Raw genomic sequence first — 10,128 nt, 5'->3', positions numbered from 1 at the left:
GGATTCCAGTCTCAGAATTTTCTCCTGTGGCTGCAAATCCAGGCTCTTTCCTGAGATTTTTCTGCACTTTCTGTGTCTTTCCTTCAGGCTCCATGGACACTGAGGTCACCCAGAGTCCTGGACATAGAGAACATTTGGGTGTTGCAGCTTTGCTGGTCAATCTGTGAGTTCTCTTCTTGTTCTTCCCATGGAACTTTTCATCCAGGTTTCTAGTCCTACAACACAGGGTCATCTTTCTCCTCATCCTGCTACCAAATCAATCCAATGTTCCTTAGCTTTCAGTATCCAGATTGAAAATCTCCTTATTTTGATTGGATTATTTAGATTGCTTGCTTTTAATATGATTAGCAATATACTTGGATGAAAAGGCCTCTTCTTGCTCTTGTTTTCAACTTGTTCCCTCTACCCTATTTCTTTTTTTTTTTTTTTTAACATCTTTATTGGAGTATAACTGCTTTACAATTTGTGTTAGTTTCTGCTGTATAACGAAGTGAATAAGTTATATGTATACATATATCCCCATATCCCCTCCCTATTGCCCCTCCCTCCCACCCTCCCTATCCCACCCCTCTAGGTGGTCACAAAGCACTGAGCTGATCTCCCTATGCTATGCAGCTGCTTCCCACTAGGTATCTATTTTACATTTGGTAGTGTATATATGAGTTGACAGATTTCTGTGCAATAGGGAGGATGAGCTTTCTAGAACAGCACTTCTTAAATGTAAGTGTGCATGAGAGCTTGTTAGAACAGAAATTCATAGGCCCCATACCTGGAGGTTCTGATCCAGCAGGTCTGCGGTGGGTCCTGGCCATTTGCATTTCTAATATGCTCCTAGATGCTGCTATTTTCCAGACCACACTTTGAGTAGCAATGCCCTAGACCAAGGGTCAGCCAACTTTTTCTGTAAAGAGCCAGAGAGTACATATTTGAGGCTTTGTGGGCCAGTCTGTGTTGCAGCTACTCAACTCTGCCACTGCAGTGTAAAAGTAGTTACAGACAAAATGTAAAGAAATGAGCACGTGTTCCAATAAAACTTTATTTACAAACACAGGCAGCCAAGCCCTTCTGGTCAGTTAGGCTTCTTAGCTGACAGCAACGAAAATCACTGGGTTGTTTAATGAGACAAGGACTTCATTACCTCTTTCCTTGGCAGGTCACCACTGAGCCTATCGCCACCATGGGCCATCACCTTGCCCAATGTTACTGATTCTTTAAGAACACCCAACGTCTCTTTTCCATTGTACCAAGTTATCTCTGCATCTTTGATCTCAGTTGGAGGAAAGCAAAAAAGGATGTGCTCCATCTCTGCCCATGTGGTGTCTGTGCACATGAGCAGCCCTCCTCTGAAGCTGGAAGATGTCTACACAGGTGTAACTCATGAGCGACAGAGTGCTGGCAAAGCATCCACATCTGAGTGAGCTCCGTCCTCCCACATCCGCCACCTCGACAAGATCTGCCCTGGAGCTGACAGATCCAGACTCTTGTGCCAAGAGCCTTGGAAAGTCTCAGGCCCAGTCAGCCAAGTCTTCGGGTCTAGAACAGAGTATATGATTGAACCCAGCACAGGACCAAACTCCAGTTCCTTGAATGCCAGAAAATTCTTATCTCCAAAAACTGAGTCTTTACCAAATCCAACTTACCTATTAGTTTGAGATTACTGTGGCTCTGTTGGTTATGACATCAGATAATCCCAAGTGCAGTCTCCTGGATAAGAACTGGGACCTGTTTCAAAGAATTCCTTGAACCAGCCTCATTCTACTTCTAAGCCCCAATCAGCTACGTTGAACACATACATATGCATGCGCGCACATGCATGCACACGCACACGCGCATGCACACGCACACACAAAGATTTCATTAAAGAATATTTGTCACGCACACTCAAGGAATCTCCAAAGAACCTGGCTTAGAGGCCATAGATTCAGAAGCATCGCTGAAATGGCACCACAGCCTTGTGCAAGGGCAATGACCAAGGGGCTTGCCCTGACCCAGACACCCTGGTCCAACGGTTGGCACTGGGCAAGGGATGCTATTGCAAGGATCTCTGCCTTTCTGGCCTCTGGAAGCTGAGCATTCCTGCTGCTCCCCTCCCCAGAGTGGATCCTCGGGGACAACCAGCTTCCCCTTCAAAGTCTTGCACAGGCATGGCTGATTGGAGGAGTCTATGCCACACGCCTGTATCGTTGCTGCAAAAGTTGCCGGGAAAGAAAGTTTTAAGCTTATACCATAAAGTGGAGAAATCTCCCAACTAAAAAGGATATGCAAAGGAGCAGAGTGGTCAGAAAGAATGCCCACTACACCTCCTAAGACAGATTTTGGGGATTAGATTCAACGCATCTAGGGCCCCAATCCAGGGTTTCTTCTACTTTTCCCCTCTTCCCAGATTAACTTCAATTTCCACCCATGTCTTCTATGTTCTTTAGCCCTCAAAGCATATGCTATATTACCAATCGCTCCCCACCCCCGGCCCCTCAGGAAGAGCTTATTTCTCCTAAAAGACTGGAACCCGCATTCTTAGCAGTGCAAAATTTGTTTTCCTCTTTCCTGAAGAGGAGGGAGTCTCCAGTTTTTCAAAACACATGGCAGGGCTTCCCTGGTGGTGCAATGGTTAAGAATCCGCCTGCCAATGCAGGGGTCACGGGTTCGAGCCCTTGTCTTGGAAGATCCCACATGCTGCAGAGCAACTAAGCCCACGCGCCACAACTACTGAGACTGTGTGCCATAACTACTGAAGCCTGCATGCCTAGAGCCCATGCTCTGCAGCAAGAGAAGCCACCGCAATGAGAAGCCCACGCACCACAATGAAGAGTAGCCCCCACTCGCCACAACTAAAAGAAAGCCCGCGTGCAGCAACAAGGACCCAACACAGACAAAAATAAAATAAATAAATAAATAAATTTATAAAAACACGTGGCAGGAAGCAGAAAAAAAATAAGAAAGAGATGAGTTGAGCAATTCGTATTACAACAGGTCATCTCCAGCTCATCTAAGAATCCAAATTGAAAACAAATTGGTTTAAATTGCGACAAGGCAGCTTTCTGACGTTCAGGCTTGTGGCAACATGGAATTCTTTCCTGGAGATCTCTAGGGAATTGGCTGGATCCACCAAGTTGGCCGGCATAACTGAGACATAGTTGGGTGTGGAGGTAGAGATATACATTAAGTGGCTTTCACATGTCCCTGCTAGCTTTGCTTGTGCGCTGTTAGTGCGTGGTACCACCTGCACGGGTGCAAAGCTAGACATTCCAATGAGGCCAGGCACATGAGTGTACGTGTGCCTGGTGGGATGGTAGTGGGGCAGGGGTGCAAAGTCAGCTGGAGCCAGGAACAAAGGACTGATCCTTGGTGTGGCTTAACTGCTGCCGATTATCCCCTCTCCATCCCAAATAAGTTTTGCTATTGCTAGAGAAATTGAAATTGCCAAAGAGAGAAGTTGGGGTGTATGTGAATATTTTCTCTGACTCTTACTTAAACACTGGAAACTTTCCTGAGACTATAAATATGATTGGGGCTCAGCCATTTCTCTCTTTGTAGCCTATGAAAATTAACTTAGTCCACAGGGACTGCAATCACCACCAAACCCCCCAAGTGTGGGCTCTTCCTCCACACTGACAAAAATAACAGTTAATTAGGCTGCAACACCCAAAGGAAAGTGAACTTACACCACCAAGCGTGGGGCAGCATGCAAGATGTTGCCATGACAACCGGCATTTACCGGCTCTTCAATTTTAATATATCAAAGGCTAGGGATAATTTCCTAGTGAGAATACATGAGGGTGGATTTTTCCCCCCCTCCTCATTCCTTCTGCCAGTCTTTTGCCGGTACAGGAGCTCTATTCCTGTGGCAACCCGTTTAAAAGGAAGCCTTGTGAGAGCATTAAACACCAAGCATGGTACTCCTGGAAATGCTGTCTGCCTTGGGAGGCCCAGGGAGGATGGCACAGCATGCTTTTCAGAGTCCAGGCTGGGTGGAAAGAATTCCGAGGCAGGTGAAGTGTGACCTGTGAATCTTTGCCCACATTTCCAGGTGAACTTTCTGTTTTCATGAACTTTCCTTCCTTCCTCCCTCCCCTCCTTCCCTCGCTTCATCCATTCCTTCCTTTCTTTCCTTCCTCCTTCCCTCTCCTTCCTTCCTTCTTCCTTTCCTCCCTTTCTTCTTATTTTGTTGAGTGCTTACTCTGTACCAGGCACCTAATAGGCATCACCCCATTTATTCTTCATAACTACACTGTAAGATAAATATGATTCTTATGTTACAGATGAGGACACTGAGATTAAGAGAGGTGGAATGCCCTAATCACATAGTAAGTTGCAGAGCCTGGATTTGAAGGAACTCGGATGTTGCTACCCAGGGCCCTCATACGCTCTATAAATAGAAGTAAATATGTTTATTATTATCATCATTGCCCTCACCACCATGTATTAGTCAGCTATTGCTGCATAACAAACATCTACAAAATCTCAATGGCATACAATAATAAGCATCTATTTCACTTCAGGATAGGGTGGCTCTGATCCTCATGTGTTTATTCTGGTGCCCAGGCTGAAGGGGAGGCAAATACCCAGGGAAAGCTCTTCTCATGGTGATGGTAGAGTTATAGAGGGTCTGCCCAACCACACAAGCACATTTCAAATCCCTCCTGTGTCATGTCTGCTAATATCCCATTGACCAAAGCAAGTTGCATGGTTGAGCCCAAAGTCAGAGTAGGAAATACACCCTCCCTTTCGTAGGATGAATTGCAAAGTTTTATGGCAAGTGTGTGGATACAGAAAGGGGTGAAGAACTGGGGTCCAAAAGGTCATAGAGTTATTGCTGTCATCATCATCATCCTCCTCATCCTCATCCTCATCATCATCACCTCTGTGGACCAGGCCTCTCTTTACCTTGATCTGTGTTTAAGTAATGAGTGATTTCTTTAACTAAGCTCTTCAAGAGTACCAGTCATTACTGGAGCAGCTAGTCATTCAACTGGATTAAGTTTTCCATTAATTTTTTTAAAAAGAACCTCATATATTGGTTTATCATAATTTAAAAAAATATTGTGGTGACTGTAGTTCAATATAATGTTTCTTTTGAATCACTATGTACTTCACTTTATGCATCTAAAAACTCAATTTTTCTGAGATGGGGTTCATAGGCTTCACCAGACAGCTGAAGATTTCTTCTGCACGAGAGTATTTAAGAACTCTTGGTCTTCATCGTGTTTTTCCCTGGCACGAGGCATCAACTTGATTTATACTTACAGCTCTACACATCTGTAGCAAGCTTTACAGTTGACAAAGTCTCTTTCCCCCATCTTTACATTTTATCTGCATAACCATGGGGACCTGCAGGTGACATACCCACATAAAGTTTCTAATAGCCATTCCTTTGGTAAATGAGGCATTTACCAGAAATTGCAATAATTTCAGTATCTGAACCTAACAAGTGAGGAGTGGTCAATTTTACTTTGAGAAAATCTGAAAATATAAGAAAGTAGGCTCATTGTTTTAAAGAAGTAAAAGCTATTTAAATTTTGTGTTCATTCTCTAAATTTCCACATTTGCAAACCTCAAAATGCTCAAAACACCTTACTTGTTCAGAAACAAATCAGGAATAAGGACAATCTTGAACTATGAAATATAATAAAAATGCAGGATTATTTCTTATAGGTTCAACCAGGTACAAAGTGCTTTAAAAAAGTTTGCTTAAACATTCCCTTGCAATTTGTTTATATATTACTGTAACCTGAGGAAAATATTTATTTGTCTTTTTTTCATAGAGTCTTACTAGCCACTCCATCTCCAGCATTTAACACAATACCTGGTACAGGTATAAGCTCAATAAATATTAAATGAATGGGAATTTTTGGAAGGGCAAATCCCAGCTCTGGAATAGCTCACATGGCTCATAGAGTCTAAATCCATGAGTGTTCTCTATTAGTAGGTAATTCTGCTGAGAGAGGTGGGGCAGATCTGGAGTAAATAGAAAAGCAGCAGATGAACAAGGCCATTCTTGTTGCAGTGACGCATTGGTACAAAGCGATTATTTGTTTTCTCTAACACAACGTAAAAAGTGCTAATGGGATTAGCCTTTTGTGATGAATACTAATATGATATGAAAATGAATGCTAATATGCAATGTGAAATTGCTAACAAAGGAGAAAATTGCTAATAGAATTCAGTGGACCTCAGTGACAAATGCTTTGTACATCCCTCTGGTCTGGCCAAGGCTATTCTCGTAGCACAGGACTGGCAGTAGGCTGGGGAGAAATCATAGCATATGAGTTGCTTGGTGATGGGTGGATTTCAGTTGCTTCCTCTGAAATTACCTCTTTGTAGGTGGGGATGTGAGAGGAGGCACACACAGGATAACCACAAACATACCCACTTGGGCTTGCGGTGTGTGGAGGATCCAGTGGCGAGGTCTCCACAAGGAAGCTAGAACATGGCCCTTTCCACCTCTGTGTCAGGCCTTTGAACTTTTCCAGTGTTCTCTCCCATCTATCATGCTGGTTGGCCTTACTACAACCTTGTGCAATTATGAGGCAGACATGCAAATGGAAAAGTAGACACAGAGAGAAGTGTCTCACCTATAGTCACAGAGATGGCAGAGCTGGGGCCCGATGCTACTTCTGGGTCTTCCCCTGGCTCCTCCAACTCCCCCCTCCCATCTCTCCACTCTCCATCTCCTCCAGCTTCTCCCCTCCGCGTCTCCTTCCCTTCCTACCAGCATACTGATTTTCCCTCCTTTTGTTGATGGCAGGAGATGGCTTAAATAAATAACTTAGGTTGGTTTAAAAAAATCAGTCTGTGCTGACACAGGAAGTGACCAGGTTCTGGTCTCAGGTTCTGAGACCAGTGATGGCAGCATAGGGTGTTTTAACTCAAATGGGTGATGCAAAGAACTCCTGGAAAGTGAAAGCTTTAGATGAACGTCTTCAGGCAAAGGAACCATGGAAGGAACAAGGGGAGAAAGCAGAGATAAAACCCTTAAAAAAATTCTGATGACCCAGATGCGAAGTGTGATTCCTTTGAGGAAGGGAAGTTGAGGCACCACCTCAGGGGCATAGCGAAGAGGGTCTCGCCCTACACAAGAGAGGATTCCGTGGAAGATAGAGGAGAGGATGATGATTCTTTGGCTATCAAACCACCCTAGAAAATGTTTCAGGAAGAAAAGGCTCATCACAGGAAAGAGGAAAAGAGAAATGCAGGCATCGTAGTCATTCAGCAGAACTCGGGAAGCTTGCTGGAGTGAAAGAAAACTGAGGAGGACAGGATAAAGCCTGCTGGAATGAGAAAGACAAAGGAGGAGGGAGATGGCAAGAGAACATTCCAGGAGAGGCGGGGCCACCCGGAGCAGTTAGAGAGGAAGCAAGATGAGGCAGCAGGAGGAGCCGGAGCGCAGGGAGCGCGAGGCTGCACATCCGCCCCTGGACCTGAGAGCGGACGTGACGTTAAGTGAAGGCACGGCCACTGGACACAGCCGCGTGAGCTGGGGCCCCGCGCGAAGCCCGTAAAAGAGGAGGAAGTGGGGGAGAGAGACCTGCTGTCTGCCTTACACGGGATCGGCGATGTTGAAAGGAGAACCGGCTGAGCTGAGTCCTTGCCAGTGGAATCCAGCTCAGGTTCTGAGGAGGAAGAGGAGTGGGGCGTGGTGGGGGGGGGGGGAGGAGAGGAGAGTGCGCAGGGGGGGCCGTGGGGGGGTGGAGGGGGCAGGGGGCAACTCCGAGGACCCGTCTGGACCCGAAATGAGTGGAGATGAAGAGGGAGGGAAAGAAAACCATATTGTAGTAGTTCCAGAGTCACAGTTTGACCGAGGGCTGGGGAAAGTGAAGAAGGGGAGGGAGGCGTGCGGTGGGTGAGGGCTCCCCGCAGAGCAGCACCGGGACCCGAGGAGACCTCCTGCGACTCCCAACCTAGGCGCCCACTGAGCTCAGACAGGAGCCGCCCAGCACCCACGTGCCTGCAGGGCCGTCGGAAGAAACCAGGGCCTGGCCAGGATGGAAGGAGGCACTGACGGGTCAGTGCACAGAGCACAGGACAAGAAAACAGACGGATTGCGGCTCTGAAGGGGCTGCAAGTGGAGAAGAAGAAGGGCTCTGATTGCGCTGCTGGGGAAGGTCAGCCTCATCCTCAAGGCCCAGCACCCCAGCATTATCACCTGTCGGAGGAACGGTCATGGGCAGCAACGTGGACAGATCTACACCGTGATGAGCTGCGTAGACCATGACCTCGAGCCTGATGGAGACCATGAAGCAGCCTCTCCTCGGGGAGGTGAAGACCCTGATGCTCCCTCCAGCTGCTACACTGGCGAAGCGTCTGCAGGACAAACTGGATCCAGCACAGAAGTCCAAACTGCTGCTGAGCCAGGCGGGCGTCCTCAGGTGCGAGTCTGGCCCCACCCTTACCGAAGGTCACACCTGGTCAGCGACCCCGTGGTGCTGCACCTCAGAGAGATTGCTTGGTGCCGAGGAATAGGACACCAGTGGACACGTGGTCTGTAGGCTGCATCTTTGGGGGGGCCGCTGACTCAGAAGCCACTGTTCCCCGGGAAGGTGGAAATCAATTAGCTCAACATAGTGTTTGAGGACCTGTGGACCCCCAGTGAGAAAATCTAGCCTGGTTACAAAGACCTCCCCGCAGTCAAGAAGATGACCTTCACCAAGCACCCCTGTAACAAGCGCCTTTCTCAGACCTGGGCTTCCACCTGTGACCTGCTTCCCAGGGTGGAGGGTCTCAACTCGGAAGACAGCCTCGTACACGAGTATTTCCATGAGATCCCCCAGCCCCATCGGCCCCCCAGTGTTCCCGACGTGGCCCATCAAGAGCGAGCAGCAAAGAGTGAAGGGTGGCACCTGCCTGCAGCCGCCTAAGGAAGGCCTGGGTTACAGCTGGCTGGGCGTCGGCCTCCGCAAACCAGGGGGCCTCAGCTGCAGGCCTCGCCTTCAGCCTCAAGTTCTGAGGTTCAGAGTGGACCCCAGGCCAGCCCTGGGGAGGGCCAGCTGACGAGGTTCAGTCAAGGCTAGGGGCAGGCGCTGGAAACAGACACAGATCCTGCCCGGACTGGAAAAACCCGCTGCTGGTTTGGGTTGCCCTGGGTCCTGACCATGTAGCCTCGGATGGCCGGTCTTGTTTGGTTTTCCACATTGCGTTTTTGTTTCATCTTGGCTTGTAAATTTCTAGAATTAAATCACGTTTTCTTTCTTGTGGGAAAACAACATCGAACTTACTCATCTATCCCCTTCCTGCTCTCTCTCTCTCTCTCTCCTCCCCTTCCATCCATACCCTCTCCACCTCCCTTATCCGTCAGGCTCCCTCCACATTTTCCTCCTCCACTTTCTACCCCTCCATTGTTTCTTTCTTTTCCACCTCCTTCCAGTCTTCTCCTTTTCCCAAATCCTTGGCCTCTACTGTTTGTATCCAAGAATCATTTGCTCCAGCAAAAGCTAACATTTATTCTGAAAACACACTTTGGTTTGGGAGCAGCTCATTTTGAAATCAAAGTTAGAGTGAAAACTTGGCTCAGGTGCTCATAAATGCTGCGAAGATACAGAAATTCTCTGAGCCTCAGATTCCATATCCATCAAATGGATTTCCTTAAAGGGTCACTGCGAATAGCCAACCTTTAATTGCAACTATGATTACAGCTAGGACTATATAGTTATGTGAACTATAATTGCAACTCTTCAAAAGTGGGTATGTGTGGGAAAGAGGACTGGGAAGGAATATTGAAAGACTGAAAATGGCTGACTAGGGTGATTTTTTTTTCCTTCTTCAAAATTGTCTTTAATAATGTTGTTTCGTTGTATTTCTATGGTTCTCCACCTTGTCAGACTCAATGCCCTTTTTTCATAACTAATATTTTGTGACGTCCCCTTTACATGAAATGAAATTCATAGGTTGTATAACTCACTCACACAGAATTTCATAAAAAGTTAAAGAATGCCCTAACTATATTATACAGGAGAATAACAGAAAAGTAAGTTGTATAAAATAATTTGTATTTCAATAGGTAGCTGCTTGGCTGTGAATATAGAAGAGAAGACGAAGGCAGGCTCTTGCATCTCTATCTAGACTCACCACGAATGGGTTGCTTGCAGAAACCAACTGACACACATGTGTTTTACTGGGGACTCTCGTACCTTG

General features: G+C 46.8%; 1 pseudogene; it reads left to right on the top strand.

The window, feature by feature from the left end:
- Positions 1-7,358: 7,358 nt before the first annotated feature.
- LOC118881648 lies at positions 7,359-8,988 on the top strand (annotated as a pseudogene).
- The last annotated feature ends 1,140 nt before the right edge of the window (positions 8,989-10,128 follow it).

This window comes from Balaenoptera musculus, chromosome 15 (genome assembly GCF_009873245.2).
Source record: "Balaenoptera musculus isolate JJ_BM4_2016_0621 chromosome 15, mBalMus1.pri.v3, whole genome shotgun sequence".
NCBI lineage: Eukaryota > Metazoa > Chordata > Mammalia > Artiodactyla > Balaenopteridae > Balaenoptera > Balaenoptera musculus.
This window is presented reverse-complemented; position numbering and strand designations above follow the sequence as displayed.